A 16,458-nucleotide genomic window follows, 5' to 3' on the forward strand; every position below is an offset into this window, starting at 1 on the left:
TCACAGACATGAGGCAGGTGTCCGCTGCCTTCCTCCTGGAACATAGATTCATTAAAATATACAGTGTACAACAAACAATCCGAAATACACACACAAGTCCGAATTTAATCTGGACCCATAATGAAACATTGTCATTACTAATGATCTTCAATAACAAAGAGGTCTCTAACATATCACCTATTATATTCAACAGCTATTGATAAGAAGAACATTGTCCAGTTCAACACACTTCATCATATTTTAAATGTAGAGTCTAAAATAAACAAATAAAGTACAAAAGGTATACACAGCTGATGTGGTTCCTGTACCATTAGAGACTTCATTCATTGAAAATAGACTTACTAAGTCAGTGGAGACCTTGGTTGAGACCATGCAGTTTCCAACCCATCCACAGTTTATACTTACACTACTGTACATAGTACCAGTGTATACAGTACCACTGCACTGACACATTACACTAATAGCTCTGTTATTGATAAAAACCCTCTCAATTTGCACAATTTACGCATTTCTTAAGAAGACACTCGATCACTCTGGTATCTCAATCATATAAATTGAAAAAGAAAATGCCCAATGCTTGTTCACCATTAACCTGTTAGGGCTAGGGGGCAGTATTGACACGGCTGGATAAAAAACATACCCGATTTAATCTGGTTACCACTCCTACCCAGTAACTAGAATATGCATATACTTATTACATATGGATAGAAAACACCCTAAAGTTTCTAAAACTGTTTGAATGGTGTCTGTGAGTATAACAGAACTCAAATGGCAGGTCAAAACCTGAGAGATTCCTTTACAGGAAGTGGCCTGTCTGACCATTTCTTGAACTTCTTTTCCATCTCTATCTTTTACTAAGGATCTCTGCTCTAACGTGACACTTCCCACGTCGTCCATAGGCGCTCAGAGCCTGGGAAAAAACAGAATGTCATCATTCCAGCCCCAGGCTGAAACACATTATCGCCTTTCTCAAGTGGCCGATCAAGGGACTCTGGGCTTATGCGCATGACCCGACCGCCCCCGCCTTTGTGATTTTTTCCTCTGTTTGCCGAAAAGGAGATTCCCTGTCGGAATATTATCGCTTTTCTACGAGAAAAATGGCGTAAAAATTGATTTTAAACAGCGGTTGACATGCTTCGAAGTACGGTAATGGAATATTTAGAATTTTATTGTCACGAATTGCGCCATGCGCGCGACACTTCTTTACCATTTCGGATAGTGTCTGGAACGCACGAACAAAACGCCGCTATTCGGATATAACGATGGATTATTTTGGACCAAACCAACATTTGTTATTGAAGTAGCAGTCCTGGGTGTGCATTCTGACGAAGACAACAAAAGGTAATGAAACTTTTATAATAGTAAATATGATTATGGTGAGTGCTAAACTTGCCGGGTGTCTAAATAGCGAGCCCGTGATGCCTGGGCTATGTACTTAGAATATTGCAAAATGTGCTTTCACCAAAAAGCTATTTTAAAATCGGACATATCGAGTGCATAGAGGAGGTCTGTATCTATAATTCTTCAAATAATTGTTATGCTTTTTGTGAACGTTTATCGTGAGTAATTTAGTAAAATGTTAGCGAATTCCCCGGAAGTTTGCGGGGGGTATGCTAGTTCTGAACGTCACATGCTAATGTAAAAAGCTGGTTTTTGATATAAATATGAACTTGATTGAACAAAACATGCATGTATTGTATAACATAATGTCCTAGGGTTGTCATCTGATGAGGATCATCAAAGGTGAGTGCTGCATTTAGCTGTCTTCTGGGTTTTGGTGACATTATATGCTGGCTTGAAAAATGGGTGTCTGATTATTTCTGGCTTGGTACTCTGCTTTGCTTTCGTTGTAAAGCCTTTTTGAAATCGGACAGTGTGGTTAGATTAACGAGAGTCTTGTCTTTAAATAGCTGTAAAATAGTCATATGTTTGAGAAATTGAAGTAATAGGATTTTTAAGGTTTTGAAAATCGCGCCACAGGCTGCAAGTTGCTGTTACGTAGGTGGGACGAATTCGTCCCGCCTAGCCCATTAAAAACACATGTTGTTCTTTATTATAAAAGCTTAAATAGTTGCTTAAATAAAATGATTTGTTTTTAATGGTGAGAGAGTGTTGCGCCTTTTCCTTTTCAATGATGATACATTTTTTGGGTTGCATCTCGACTCACATTGGTTGATCGCCCTCCACTTCTTTCCATCTTGATCATTTAAAAAATAAATAAACAACAAACAGGTCACAGTATAATTCAAGGCTTGACTTGAGGTCACAGTTCAATTCCACAGCAAAAGCTCTCCAGGAATAAGCTCCAAGACCAAGGATGGCCACCCAAGCCATAGAGCAAAATATCCATATAAAGACATCATTATACACATTGTCAAATAACTAATACAGTTCTGTGCTATAGTATGTCCCAGGTGTTTGATAAAGTTCTATACTACGGTTCATCCCAGTTGTTGGCTGAGGATTCAGACCCCCTTTCTGGCTCAGAGGGCATGTGGTATCTCATACACTTCCAGAAGTAGCCATTAGGGGCCGCAGTTGAGCTGCTGTTTCCAGAGCTGGGTTTCCACTTCATAGCTCCCTGCTTCCTCCTAATGTAGCTCAGTGACTCAAGCAGGGAGGTGTAGTCCACCTTGGCATCTGTCTCCACCAGGACCACCCGGAGCCCATGTTGGATCAAAGCGTCATATAGGCCAATCTGTTGGTCGTAGCCAGGGTGGTCCTGCAGCTTCTGTTGCAGTGGTAACTGGTCCTCAGGATTAATTTTGGAGTCCAGAGGGGATCCACTCTGGGCTGACAGGATGATTATGAGTCATCTGCTTCTCTGTAAAGTATCAGAGGCAACGTCATGGATCGCTACAGATAAACATGGGAATTTAGTCTTATTTATTGAACGGGGATTATGCAGTAGATTTAACATTCAAAGTGCCACGATTGAGTTTTCTCTAAAGCAAATTTTATGTGCCTAATTAGTCTAAATTAAGGCCGGGATTCAATCTGATTGTGGGTTGTCAACAGTGCAGCTTTTAAAGGCAATGTTCCCGCATTCCCGGAGACCGCAATTACGGTGAACACTGTATGTGTCGGCTCAATTAATAAGTGCCTTTAAAAGCTGCAGTGTCAACAGCCCGCCATCAGATTGAATCCTGGCCCAAAGCAGTAACATGACAGAGCATTAGCAAAACTTCAATAGAAATGTGTCTGGGTACCTTCTCCAGGGAGGTTGTCCTGGCCGCTGACATAGAGTGTGTATCCGTATCGTCTCTCCAGCAACTCAGGTAGAACCTGCAGAGAAAACGTCTCCGCTCTGGACAACCCATGGTGCTTTCAAGACAACTGGGAACAAAACAAAAAAAGGTTGAATCATGATGACATCAGTGATCTTCAGGTCGTAGATCTAGAAAGAGGCCAGAGTTACGAATTTACAATTCCGAGTTGAAAGTTCAAAACTTATTTTCCCAGTCGTAGCTCATTTTTCCCGAGTTCCCAGTTGTCTTGAACTCACTAAAGTCCAATTTTGCAGTTCAGAGTTAACAGTTGTTTTGAGCGTGGCACAAATCATACTTCATTGACAGCATGGCCAATGTTGAATGTTTATCATTTTAAACTAGGAAAAAGGAGCCTTAATCTTAGACTTTGGACCACACAGCCACTCCACTGAATAGCAGGCTAGTGATTGCTTCGCAATGCTTACAGTAAGCCACACTGATTCGTTCCAAACCACTCATTGTTGAATTTGCATCCAATGTGCGTCTTTATGTTGAATGGCCGATGAACACCGATACGCTTTGTCTATCATTTCTCTTCATATGATCAGGATTAAAAAGGATTGGCCAGTAGACTATTGACTTGATTCATGAGGATGACTGCTAGCATAGACTGTGAAAGCTATTGCAGATTTAATGTGATTTGACGTCATTTTATCTGTGGCCAATGATCTTGAGCCTCTTCGAAGGGCACTTCTAATGTAACTCTATGGCAGCACCCAAGTGTCTTGAATTTTCTAGCTCTACCCTTAGACTTGGCAGTGACGTAGTGTTCCCATGAGTGACAGAACACTGAGCCAATCACGGTGCAACGCTTCGTATTTTCTGCTGGCTTGCCCCACCACCACAGAAAGCACTGAGCTACGCTGAAACACCTGAATTTTGTAACTGCCTTACTTAAGAAAACAAAAAGAGACCATGTTTGTATGCGGCTTTATTAACTCAATTATATATATTTTTTTTACATTATTTTCAAACTGATGTGTGACACGTATTATTGCCAAAATAACATGCAAAACAGGCATGCCGCCAAAAAACGAAAACGTTTTGGCTCTGCCCCACCTGCCCTGAATGACAAGCCACAACTGGACGGCACCCACATCTCCATAAAAGTTATGTGATGCGTAAAAGACACTGCTGAATGTAGTGGCAAGGTGGAACGCATGACTCATTCATTCAGCAGAACAGAAATGTTGGCCTATACGCCTACAGGAGAGAGCTGCTGAGGATAGTTGGCTTTGAAGTATATTTGCCATTGCTAAAGCAACTTGAATTGTCTGAATGGTACTCTCTTTGTTTTTGTTTTTTTACTGGTGAAGAAACAACTGAGCCAGCCAAATAAAACCTTTTAGTTGTAATACATTTTTGACACTAGCACCTCTATTTCACTTTCGGTAACGTTTTATTTTTCTTAGCATTTTTTTGTTGTGCCGTTGTATTACATGGTATGGCGTTGTATATTCCCCTCAGGCTTTAAAGGGATGATTTTTGACCATATATGGTTAATTAGGAGCATTTTGAAATGCAAATAGCCAAGGTCGTGCACGAGCACGGAGGCTGAGAACAATTGGTATTTACCAATGGTTATCTTATACTGGTGTGCGTATGACACTCATAGGGTTGTTTGATAAATCACACTTTTTCGATGCATATGAACATTCTAAATTCCATTCTTAAGTAGTACTTTAGAATAGTTTCTACGCAATATTGATTAACGAGGCCCCAGGAATCTTTTGTGAACATGGGAGATTTCTACGTTTACTCACCTCTCTTTTTGGGCACAAGGTTGTTCAGTTTCCTATAGGCCAACACCAGGTCCACTTTACAGCCATAGACAAGACCAGGCAGAGACACATGCATGTGTAGAAACCACTGTGAATGGCTAAAAGCAAAGGAAGTGAGATATAATGTTATCACATTCTGTGCTGACAGACAGTAGCTACTAGTCTAAGTTACTGTTACAATAACAGCACCTTACATCAAATCTTTCACAAATGGCAAGGCCAACGTTTTGTTCAAACAGACTCTTATGGGCGATTTGAAGTCTTTCATGTTACTAAGGAGTGTGTTTGGAGCACCTGGTTGGAGCAGTAGCAACCCTATGTCCCGACCCAGGGCATTCCTGGCGACGCAGCTGATAGGCACATTGAGGAGTTCAGAACGGACCTCAGAGATGGACAGAGTGGACTGGCCATAGACCCCACTACTCCTAAAAAGGCTGAGGGTCAGATGGTGACAGTCACAGTGTAGGACAGTGTAGGACAGAGCTCTATACATATACACACACACACACACACACACATACACACACACACACACACACACACATACATACATACATACATACTCATGCACACACATGCATACGCACACACACAAACACAAACTCTCGCTCGCATGCACACAGACGAACAAACACACACACACACAAACTCACACACAAACACATCTCTGAAAAGATAAATACTGAGATACAGAGTGTATACTATATGTTTTAAAAGAGTACTCACATTGTTGTCTTTGTCACGTTGAGCTGTTCTATGTGGTCAGTATGTCTTCCATCTACCATCCAGAACATAGAGCTCTCTGACTCCGTACCTTCACCGTCCCCCAGAAACGCTGAACACACCAGCTCTATCCTTGAGCCTGCCGTCAAACAGAAAACACTCCGAGTCATGGCCCAGAAAGACTAAATTACCCAGCAGTCTTCACACCAGATTTCTATTACACACTAATGTTCAAGGGATGAGAGATAGCATTATCTACAAAAAAGCATGATGTCATAATTTCACACTTGGTTCAACCACAACGGTTTCCTTTCTGGGGTAGGTTAACTTGGGGTTGCAACAGGACTTTTTCTGCCAATGCACAGACCACACAGGTAAAGTCAGATAAAGCCTTATCAATATCATCAGGTCAACGGAAATGCTGCAAAACGTACACATTTACAAATCACCTAATTATCACCAAATATGTCAAAAAAGATATACACATTATACAATTTCACACTTTGTTGCAGCCACAGAAAGTGTGGTGAGAAAAAATATATGTTAATTGAATTTAAATGGAGGTACAACTTTACCTTTGTTAAATTTGAGCTGAGTGCTGTGGGCGGTGGTGGGGGTTTTTCCCTTCAGAGAGAACTCTACTAGGCAGGTGTAAATTCCAGCATGGCTCTCAGTAGCATTGATCACCCGGAGCCTCTTCAGACCATCTTCTTCAATGATCTTCTCTCCATGCTGGTCGACAGGGCTACAGTCGTGCATATCCCATCGGAGATGCTGTGTGTCAAAGTTAGCTCACGCAATCCTATCTACTTATCCCACAATAGAAATGTCTTCAATGTTTTTTATTAAGTTAACAAATTTGAGCAATTGACATTCATGACAGGCAAGGCAAATAGTTAAGCTAAACAACAGTTCAGTCATGACTGAATTATGTCCATTGTCACAAGCTGAAGTCAGCTACTATGAATCTGTTACATTATTACTATGACATTGTAATGCATGCCAGACCAGAGGCGGTCGGTGACGTTTAAGATGAGGATAATTTTTTATTTTATGAGCATAGCCATATTTCTATTACAGCATATTGGATGACTGTCATTCATATTCCATTCACCCAGCTCAATGTAACATTGATAGGTTTAGGCTACTACACAATCATTTTCCCTATACCCATCATGAGGTTGCTACAACCTAGCCTATGAATGAAAGTTTACAACGTAGGTGCACAGGTCAAGAGAAGAATTTGAGTAATCAAGGTGACAGACAATGACACATTCAGTACCTCCTTGCACTCTTGCCTGTATCTAGCTGATCTAGGTTGTAATCATTAGTCCAACAGTTGCAAACGACAGTTTATATTGGACAAATTCAGCTATGTTTATCCCCGTTTCGTTCCGTTTGCTTCTGTTTAAGTTTTTCTTTCAACAGAATTGACGGAATGAATACAGTCGTGGCCAAAAGTTTTGAGAATGACACAAATATAGTCTGCTGCCTCAGTTTATATGATGGCAATTTGCATATACTCCAGAATGTTATGAAGAGTGATCAGATGAATTGCAATTAATTGCAAAGTCCCTCTTTTCCATGCAAATGAACTGAATCCCCAAAAAACATTTCCGCTGCATTTCAGCCCTGCCACAAAAGGACCAGCTGACATCATGTCAGTGATTCTCTCATTAACACAGGTGTGAGTGTTGACGAGGACAAGGCTGGAGAGCAAGAACTTCAAGGAGAGTGGTTCAATTGTTGTATAGAAGGCTTCAGGGTGCCCAAGAAAGTTCAGCAAGCGCCAGGACCGTCTCCTAAAGTTGATTTAGCTGCGGGATCGGGGCACCACCAGTACAGAGCTTGCTCCAGGAAAAACATCAGGGACAGACTGATATTCTGCAAAAGGTACAGGGATTGGACTGCTGAGGACTGGGGTAAAGTCATTTTCTCTGATGAATCCCCTTTCCGATTGTTTGAGGCATCCAGAAAAAGACAGGGTGAGCTCTACCATCAGTCCTGTGTCATGCCAACAGAAAAGCATCCTGAGACCATTCATGTGTGGGGTTGCTTCTCAGCCAAGGGAGTGGGTTCACTCACAATTTTTCCTAAGAACACAGCCATGAATAAAGAATGGTACCAACACATCCTCCAAGAGCAACTTCTCCCAACTATCCAGGAACAGTTTGGTGACGAACATTGCCTTTTCCAGCATGATGGAGCACCTTGCCATAAGGCAAAAGTGATAACTAAGTGGCTCGGGGGAACAAAACATAGATATTTTGGGTCCATGGCCAGGAAACTCCCCAGACCTTAATCCCATTGAGAACTTGTGGTCAATCCTCAAGTGGCGGGTGGACAAACAAAAACCCACAAATTCTGACAAACTCCAAGCATTGATTATGCAAGAATGGGCTGCCATCAGTCAGGATGTGGCCCACAAGTTAATTGACAGCATGCCAGGGTGGATTGCGGAGGTCTTGAAAAAGAAGGGTCAACACTGGGTGTTGAAGGGTCGACTCTTTGCACCAACTTCATGTAATTGTCAGTGAAAGCCTTATGAAATGCTTGTAATTATACTTCAGTTTCCATAGATATCTGACAAAAATATCTAAAGACACTGAAGCAGCAAACTTTGTGGAAATTAATATTTGTGTCATTCTCAAAACTTTTGGCTACGACTGTACACCCTTGGTCACACACAAACACAGTTCACTTTCATAGTAGCCACATACAAACATTACATTTTAGTCATTTAGCAGACGCTCTTATCCAGAGCGACTTACAGTAGTGAATGCATACATTTCATAAATCTTTTTCTCCGTACTGGTCCGCCGTGGGAATCAAACCCACAACCCTGGCGTTGCAAACACCATGCTCTACCAACTGACCCACATGGGACCAAACAGCATGAACCTTTTGCTTGTTGCATAATGCCTTCTCGCATCTACGCGCTCTCCTCCTCTCACCTTTTCCCATCGCTTGTGGACTTCAGTGCACAACACATCAGCTGTCTGTGACCAGGTCAAAAAACCTTTCCAAGCCAAACCATCATACAGTATCCTAACCACTAACCGCTACACACAGCATACATCAGTGTCACCATATTAGCTAACGTCCTAGTCAACATACGTACTAGAAGCAACCCGTTAGTATACCCGCTACAAAGAAGCAGTACAGTGTACAGTCAACAAGCAGTTTAGCAGTTACACCGATGGGCCCCCTTTCCTTTATAAAACCAAAAGCTTACCTTGATTTGGAAGAGTTCCTGTATTGGATAGCCATAGCCAGCTAGTTAACATAGAATCCCTCTCTGGTTGAGCCTGTTGTTTGAGTAGGCTAAACTAGCTATCTACATCCGCTAGCTAAGTAAGTGAAAGTGAAAAACAATCCAGCAAAATATAGATAGCTGTCTCTCTCTCTCGTGTTTCTCCTTATGAATCTCAAATTTGTTCAAAACTGTTCAACTACTGTCTTTATCTCTCTTTGAGTCAACTACTGACCACGTTTTATGCAGTGCTAGCCAGCTGTAGCTTATGCTTTTAGGACTAGATTCAGTTTCTGATACTTTGATTGAGTGAACATGTGGGTGTAGCTGGTGCATGAAGTCAGGCGCAGGAGAGCAAAATGAGTGAGCAACGTACTTTACTCAAAAATGAAGGCACAAGGTAACAAATACACTTGACCAAATACAAACGGTAAAATATTACGCATGGGTGAAAACAGCACCCGTCGCAAAACCAGCCATCATGTACCGAACTGAACATAGAAACAATCACGCACAAAAACCATAGTGGAAACAGAGGGTTAAATACATGAACATGTAATTGGGGAATGAAAACCAGGTGTGTGGAAAACGAAGACAAAACCAATGGAAAATGAAAGGTGGATCAGCGATGGCTAGAAGACCGGTGACGTCAACCGCCGAATGCCGCCCGAACAAGGAGAGGGACCGACTTCGGCGGAAGTCGTGACAGTCAGTTCGTGTTGCAAGAGCTCTGATAGGTTGGAGGACATCCTCCGGAAGTTGTCATAATTACTGTGTAAGTCTATGGAAGGGGTTGAGAACCATGAGTCTCCTAGGTTTTGTATTGTAGTCAATGTATACCAATGGTGAACTTACTAAATGACTGAGAGGTTGACTCTGTGATATTAGGTTGCTTCTTGTGTAAATATAAATAAAAAATAAAAATAAAAGTTATTTTTCTTCAAAAGTCTCGGTGTAAAATGTTCCTGCTTTTGAGGCTACTGTAGACCTTCATTGCAAAACAGTGTGTTTTAATAAATTATTTGGTGACATGTTTATGTTTTACCGTTTGTATTTTTCTGAAATTCACTGAGGAGGATGGTCCTCCCATTCATCCTCTGAGGAGCCTCCACTGCTTTAAGACAGGGCTCTTCAAGTAGGGTATTATGGTATGTATGTCTAGTGGGGTGTCTTCCCTAACCTTGAATCATCGGACGTGTGCTGTGGGGTCCAGACGAAGAACATCTTGCTGTCTGTAGAACACCACTTCACTAGTCCCCTGGGATACAGCCCTGTTGTCAGCTGGGACAGGACAGGGCCCAGGGTCCACAGACAGCACAAACTCCATCTCCCATGATCCAGTAGGGTACCTGTGTTGTAATACACATGAATATATGACCAGAGTACTCCATTTACTATTGTAATAGTGAAGTTGAGAAGTATTAATGTGAGACGTGAATAGATTTAGGATTTGGAAACCAATCACCCTATCTCAAACTCTGCTTGTGATAGTGGAATTACCTCAAACATTCTTGAAGTCACTTTAGAAACTAAAATAAATTAACAAAGGCATTTGACAACTACATGCAGTAACTTACAGAGGTTTCTTACCTGCTCTCACAGGTGTAGTGTCTGCAATGGGAGGTGTGGGCATGTAGAAACCATAGAACCTGCCCTCTGACCTCCACCCCAGAGGTCATGTTCAGGGTCTGGTTCCCCCCTCTGCTCTAGGTCACAGTGGTATGGTCCTCAGTGGCATCACCACACTTCAGCTGGAAGAAGTGACCTGCACTGATGTAGTGGGTTTCTATTGCCCCCTGGTGTTCTGGATGACACAGTGAAAAGGTTCTTATTACAGGTTTATGTCAACTTAATATGACTTCATCAATCTAATTTAGAAGAAGCAGCACTTAAAATGAATGACTCGCTGAGAAAACTGAAACCCAACTGCCTGTCAAACAAAGTCAACTGCATCCACAAACAATCAGCTGTGAACCACTAGTGGGTCCTGACCAGGTCCTGACCTTTTCAAGACACCCCAAGCAGGAAATGAAACTGCTGATGAGGGTGCTGCAATATCTGTCTGCATGCAGAATAGAAAGGCAAATCAATGGTATTGTCACCCCACATGACGCTACTTATCTGTGCTTGTCTATCTTGTTACCTGTAAGCTGTCCTTTATCAATGCAGATAATGTTTGGCTAATGGCCTTGCCCTAGGACATACAGTATATTGTAAACTGGGTGGTTCAAGCTCTGAATGTTGATTGGCTGACAGCCGTGGTATATCAGACCGTCCACCACGGGTATGACAAAACATTTAATTTTACTGCTGTAATTACGTTGCTAACCAGTTTATAATAGAAATAAGGCACCTCCGGGGTTTGTGGTATATGGCCAATATACCAGGGCTAAGAGATGTGTCCAGACACTGCGTTGCATCGTGCGTAAGAACAGCCCGTAGTCGTGGTATATTGGCCATTTACAACACCCCCTCTGGCCTAATTGCTTAAGTATACCTATCAGAGAGATGTTTGGAGGGTGTAAACAGTTCAGAAAGTGGGAGAAATCTTTTAGAAACAAGGCCAGTGGGTCGGCCTTGCAGGGAATTAACCTGAAACAAGCCTTTCTTCTGATGCACATTTCAGATTTTGACCACATTCATGTAGACAGGATGTACAAAAAGAGACAAACATTTAAAAGAGGCTTTCAAAACGAAATAGTGAAGTGAAGGGGATAGACAGGGGGGGGGGATATATATCTTCAGTATATAGATAGGGGGAGGGAGGAATAGAGAGAGACAGAGAGAGAGACAGATATATACACTGAATGTACAAAACATTAGGAACATCTTCCTAAAATTTAGGTGCACCCCTTTTGCTCTTTGAATTTGAAAACAAATCCAATTTTGACAAACTCCCATTTCTATTGGGTGAAATACCACAGTGTGCAATCACAGCAGCGAGATGTGTGACCTGTTGCCACAAGAAAAGGGCAACCAGTGAAGAACAAACACCACTGTAAATCAACCTATATTTATGTGTATTTATTTTCCCTTTTGTACATCATTGCAACCCTTTATATAGCCATAATATGACATTTGAAATGTCTTTATTATTTTGGAACTTTTGTGAGTGTAATGTTTACAGTACATTTTTATTGTTTATTTCACTTTTGTTTATTATCTATTTCACTTTGCTTTGTCAATATAAACACGTTTCCCATGCCAATAAAGCCCTTAAATTGAAATTGAATTGAGAAAGAGTAGTTACTCCCGAGTGGCGCAGCGGTCTAAGGCACTGCATCTTAGTACTAGAGTTATCACTACAGACACTGGTTCACTCCTGGGCTGTATCACAATCAGCCATGATTGGGAGTGTCATCCGGGTTAGGGGAGGGTTTGCCCGGGGTAGGCCGTCATTGTAAATAAGAATTTGCTCTTAACTGACTTGCCTAGCTAAATAAAGGTAAATGAATAAATGATGCCACCTGTCTCTCATGACAGCGTCGGTGAAGACAAACATTAGGCTGGCTACATTACATAGTCAAGCATAATGCACCATTTCTCACACCTAAATTACAGCCACAATTTAGAAATGTTAATAAAGCCTTAAGAAATTAAGCCAACAGGTTACTTATAATAGGTTAATAAGATAAGGAACACGGCATTAAATATCCTACCTTATTTTGGATATAGCCTTTCATGGTGCATAATAAAGATCATAGCAACAGTTGGTATAGGAGAAGCCATTAACCATATATGTTGTTTAACACAGCCGGTTTGCTCAAGTGAATGCATCCCCAATCAATCCAACCTGCCCATTCAAACTGAATAACACAAAGTGACACAACCTCTCATGTCATTCTCCCTCGCTTGAAGAGTGCATTTTGCTGGCTGCTCTTTCATCCTGACTTACCTTGGCCGTGGGAGATGTGGTGCAACAGAGTTTTTTGAAATTATTTTTACAATTTTTATTTCACCTTTATTTGACCAGGTAGGCCAGTTGAGAACAAGTTCTCATTTACAACTGCGACCTGGCCAAGATAAAGCAAAGCAGTGCAACAATAAACAACAACACAGAGTTACACATGGGATAAACAAAGGTACAGTCAATAACACAATAGAAAAATCTATATACAATGTGTGCAAATGGAGTATGGAGGTAAGGCAATAAATAGGCCATAGTAGCGAAGTAATTACAATTTAGCAAATTAACACTGGAGTGATAGATGTGCAGATGATTATGTGCAAGTAGAAATACCGGTGTGCAAAAGATTTTTTTTAAAGTAAATAAAAACAATATGGGGATGAGGTAGGAAGTTGTGTACAGCGGCTGCGATCGGTCAGCTGCTCAGATAGCTGATGCTTAAAGTTAGTGAGGGAGATGCAGTGAGGGAAAAAAGTATTTGATCCCTTACTGATTTTGTACGTTTGCCCACTGACAAAGAAATGATCCGTATATAATTTTAATGGTACGTTTATTTGAACAGTGAGAGACAGAATAAAAAAATCCAGAAAAACACATGTCAAAAATGTTATAAAATGATTTGCATTTTAATGAGTGAAAAAATGCTCTACGCATGGCAACCATCAGGCCTCTGCACAGCCCAGTTCACCCTGTGCCAGCATTCCGCTCATGCAGGGCTGATATTACCATCCAGCCAGGACAGGTTGTGCAGGAGGTGCGCTCCAGACCTCCAGTGCTTACCCATGGCCCGGTGTATCCAGTTCCTGCTCCTCGTACTAGCCCTGAGGTGTGTGTCTCTAGGCTGGCGCCTCTAAAGCCAGCACCACGCACCAGGCCTCCAGTGCATCAGCCCAGTCTAGTACGTCCTGTTCCCGCTCCTCGCACTAGCCTTGGGGTGGGTGTCACCAGTCTGGTACCTCCACTACCAGCCCCATGCACCAGGCCTCCAGTGCGTCAGCCCAGTCCAGCTCGTCCTGCTCCTGCTCCTCGCACTAGCCCTGTGGTGCGTGTCCTTAGTCTGGCGCGTCCTAAGCCAGCCCCACGCATCAGGCCGTCGGTGCGCAGTCCCATCCAGAGCTTCCGACGTCAGTGCCTCATCCAGAGCTTCCGGCAACAGTGCCTCGTCCAGAGCTTCCGGCAACAGTGCCTCGTCCAGAGCTTCCGGCAACAGTGCCTCGTCCAGAGTGTCCGGCGTCAGTGCCCCGTCCAGAGTGTCCGGCGACAGTGCCCCGTCCAGAGCTTCCGGCGACAGTGCCCCGTAGAGAGACGGCCCACAGTCCGGAGCCAGCAGAGACGGCCCACAGTCCAGAACCAAGAGAGACGGCCCACAGTCCGGAGCTGAGCGAGACGGCCCACAGTCCGGAGCCGAGAGAGACGGCCCACAGTCCGGAGCCGAGAGAGACGGCCCACAGTCCGGAGCCGAGAGAGACGGGCCACAGTCCGGAGCCCCGAGAGACGGCCCACATTCCGGAGCTGAGAGAGTCGCCCTACAGTCCGGAACCGGCGCAGCGAGAGTCGCCCTACAGTCCGGAATTGGCGCAGCGAGAGTCGCCCTACAGTCTGGAATAGGCGCAGCGAGAGTCGCCCTACAGTCCAGAATCTGAGCAGCTAGAGTCGCCCTACAGTCCGGAATCGGCGCAGCTAGCATCGCCCTTCAGCCCCAGGTCTCCAGCGACACACATCAGCCGGAGGTCTCCAGCAACGCACATCAGCCCGAGGTCTTCAGCGATGAGCCATAGCCCAGAGACTTCGGGAGGGGTAACATTTATTAAGTATTTAGCGGGGGTGGACAGGTTAGGTTGGGGAGTAAGGCCGGAGCCTGAGCCACCTCCATAGTAGGTGGGTTGGAGAGGGGGGGGGGTGTAGCACAAGAACCGACGGTGACGGTGGCCACCCTCCCTTCCCTCCCTTTAGTTTGGGATTAATTTTTGTTTTGGGGTTATTTTATTTTTATTTTTTTGTTTAGGTGCATCCGGGGTCTGCACCTTTGGGGGGGGGGGGGGGGGGTACTGTCACGTTCTGACCAGTAAAGGGGTTATTTGTTATTGTAATTTGGTCGGGACGTGGCAGGGGGTGTTTGTTTTATATGGTTCGGGATTTGTTGGGTTATGTTATTATGTAAGAGGGGGGTGTTTGTTTAGAGTGTTTCGGGGTTTGTTGGGCTTTGTGTTATGTAGAGGGGTGTTTGTTTAGAGTGTTCCGGGGTTTTTGGGTTATGTTCTAGGTTAGTGTATTTTTATGTTAGATCTAGGTTGTTTAGTTCTATGTTTAGTTCATTGGGATTGGCCTTCAATTGGAGGCAGCTGTTCCTCGTTGCCTCTGATTTACTTTTACATTTACGTCATTTAGCAGACGCTCTTATCCAGAACGACTTACAAATTGGTGCATTCACCTTATGATATCCAGTGGAACAACCACTTTACAATAGTACATCTATATCTTTTTTTTGGGGGGGGGTTAGAAGGATTACTTTATCCTATCCCAGGTATTCCTTAAAGAGGTGGGGTTTCAGGTGTCTCCGGAAGGTGGTGATTGACTCCGCTGTCCTGGCGTTGTGAGGGAGCTTGTTCCACCATTGGGGTGCCAGAGCAGCGAACAGTTTTGACTGGGCTGAGCGGGAACTGTTCTTCCGCAGAGGTAGGGAGGCGAGCAGGCCAGAGGTGGATGAACGCAGTGCCCTTCTTTGGGTGTAGGGACTGATCAGAGCCTGAAGGTATGGAGGTGCCGTTCCCCTCACAGCTCCGTAGGCAAGCACCATGGTCTTGTAGCAGATGCAAGCTTCAACTGGAAGCCAGTGGAGTGTGCGGAGGAGCGGGGTGACGTGAGAGAACTTGGGAAGGTTGAACTCCAGACGGGCTGCGGCGTTCTGGATGAGTTGTAGGGGTTTAATGGCACAGGCAGGGAGCCCCGCCAACAGCGAGTTGCAGTAATCCAGACGGGAGATGACAAGTGCCTGGATTAGGACCTGCGACGCTTCCTGTGTAAGGCAGGGTCGTACTCTACGAATGTTGTAGAGCATAAACCTACAGGATCGGGTCCTATGTATAGGGGTGTGTTTGTAATGGGAATTGTGGGTAGTTGTCTCCTTGTTTAGTGTCTGAGCACCTGACAGGACTGTTAGTGTCGTTCGTTGTGTTTGTATACGTGTTTTGTTTGTTTTGCCTTCTTTTGACCAATTAAAGAAGATGAGTATACACGTTCCCGCTGCACCTTGGTCCAATCATTACGACACCCGTTACAGTGTTATACGTCCACCATGACCAACCACCCTACTTTTGTTTTTGCCTTAAGCAACCATCTGTCTTATGTAACCATACCAAACGTAACATATCATTCTAATTTGAGGGTACCGGATTTACATTTACTACGTTACGTCTTGTTCATGAGACCAGGCTGGACACTTTTAACCTACCTGGACCTGCTTTTGTCTCAAGAGTGCATCTTATGCCTGGTTCCATTACACGCCACCCACCAAGCCCGTGTTCT

The 16,458-nt window shown here is 43.6% G+C and overlaps 1 pseudogene; it reads right to left on the reverse strand.

Moving 5' to 3' along the window:
* Positions 1-1,488: 1,488 nt before the first annotated feature.
* Positions 1,489-12,952, reverse strand: LOC106586557 (interleukin-1 receptor type 1-like; annotated as a pseudogene).
* Between the last annotated feature and the right edge of the window lie 3,506 nt (positions 12,953-16,458).

The sequence above is a fragment of the Salmo salar genome, chromosome 25 (assembly GCF_965601325.2).
Source record: "Salmo salar chromosome 25, fSalSal1, whole genome shotgun sequence".
In the NCBI taxonomy this organism is placed as follows: Eukaryota; Metazoa; Chordata; class Actinopteri; order Salmoniformes; family Salmonidae; genus Salmo; species Salmo salar.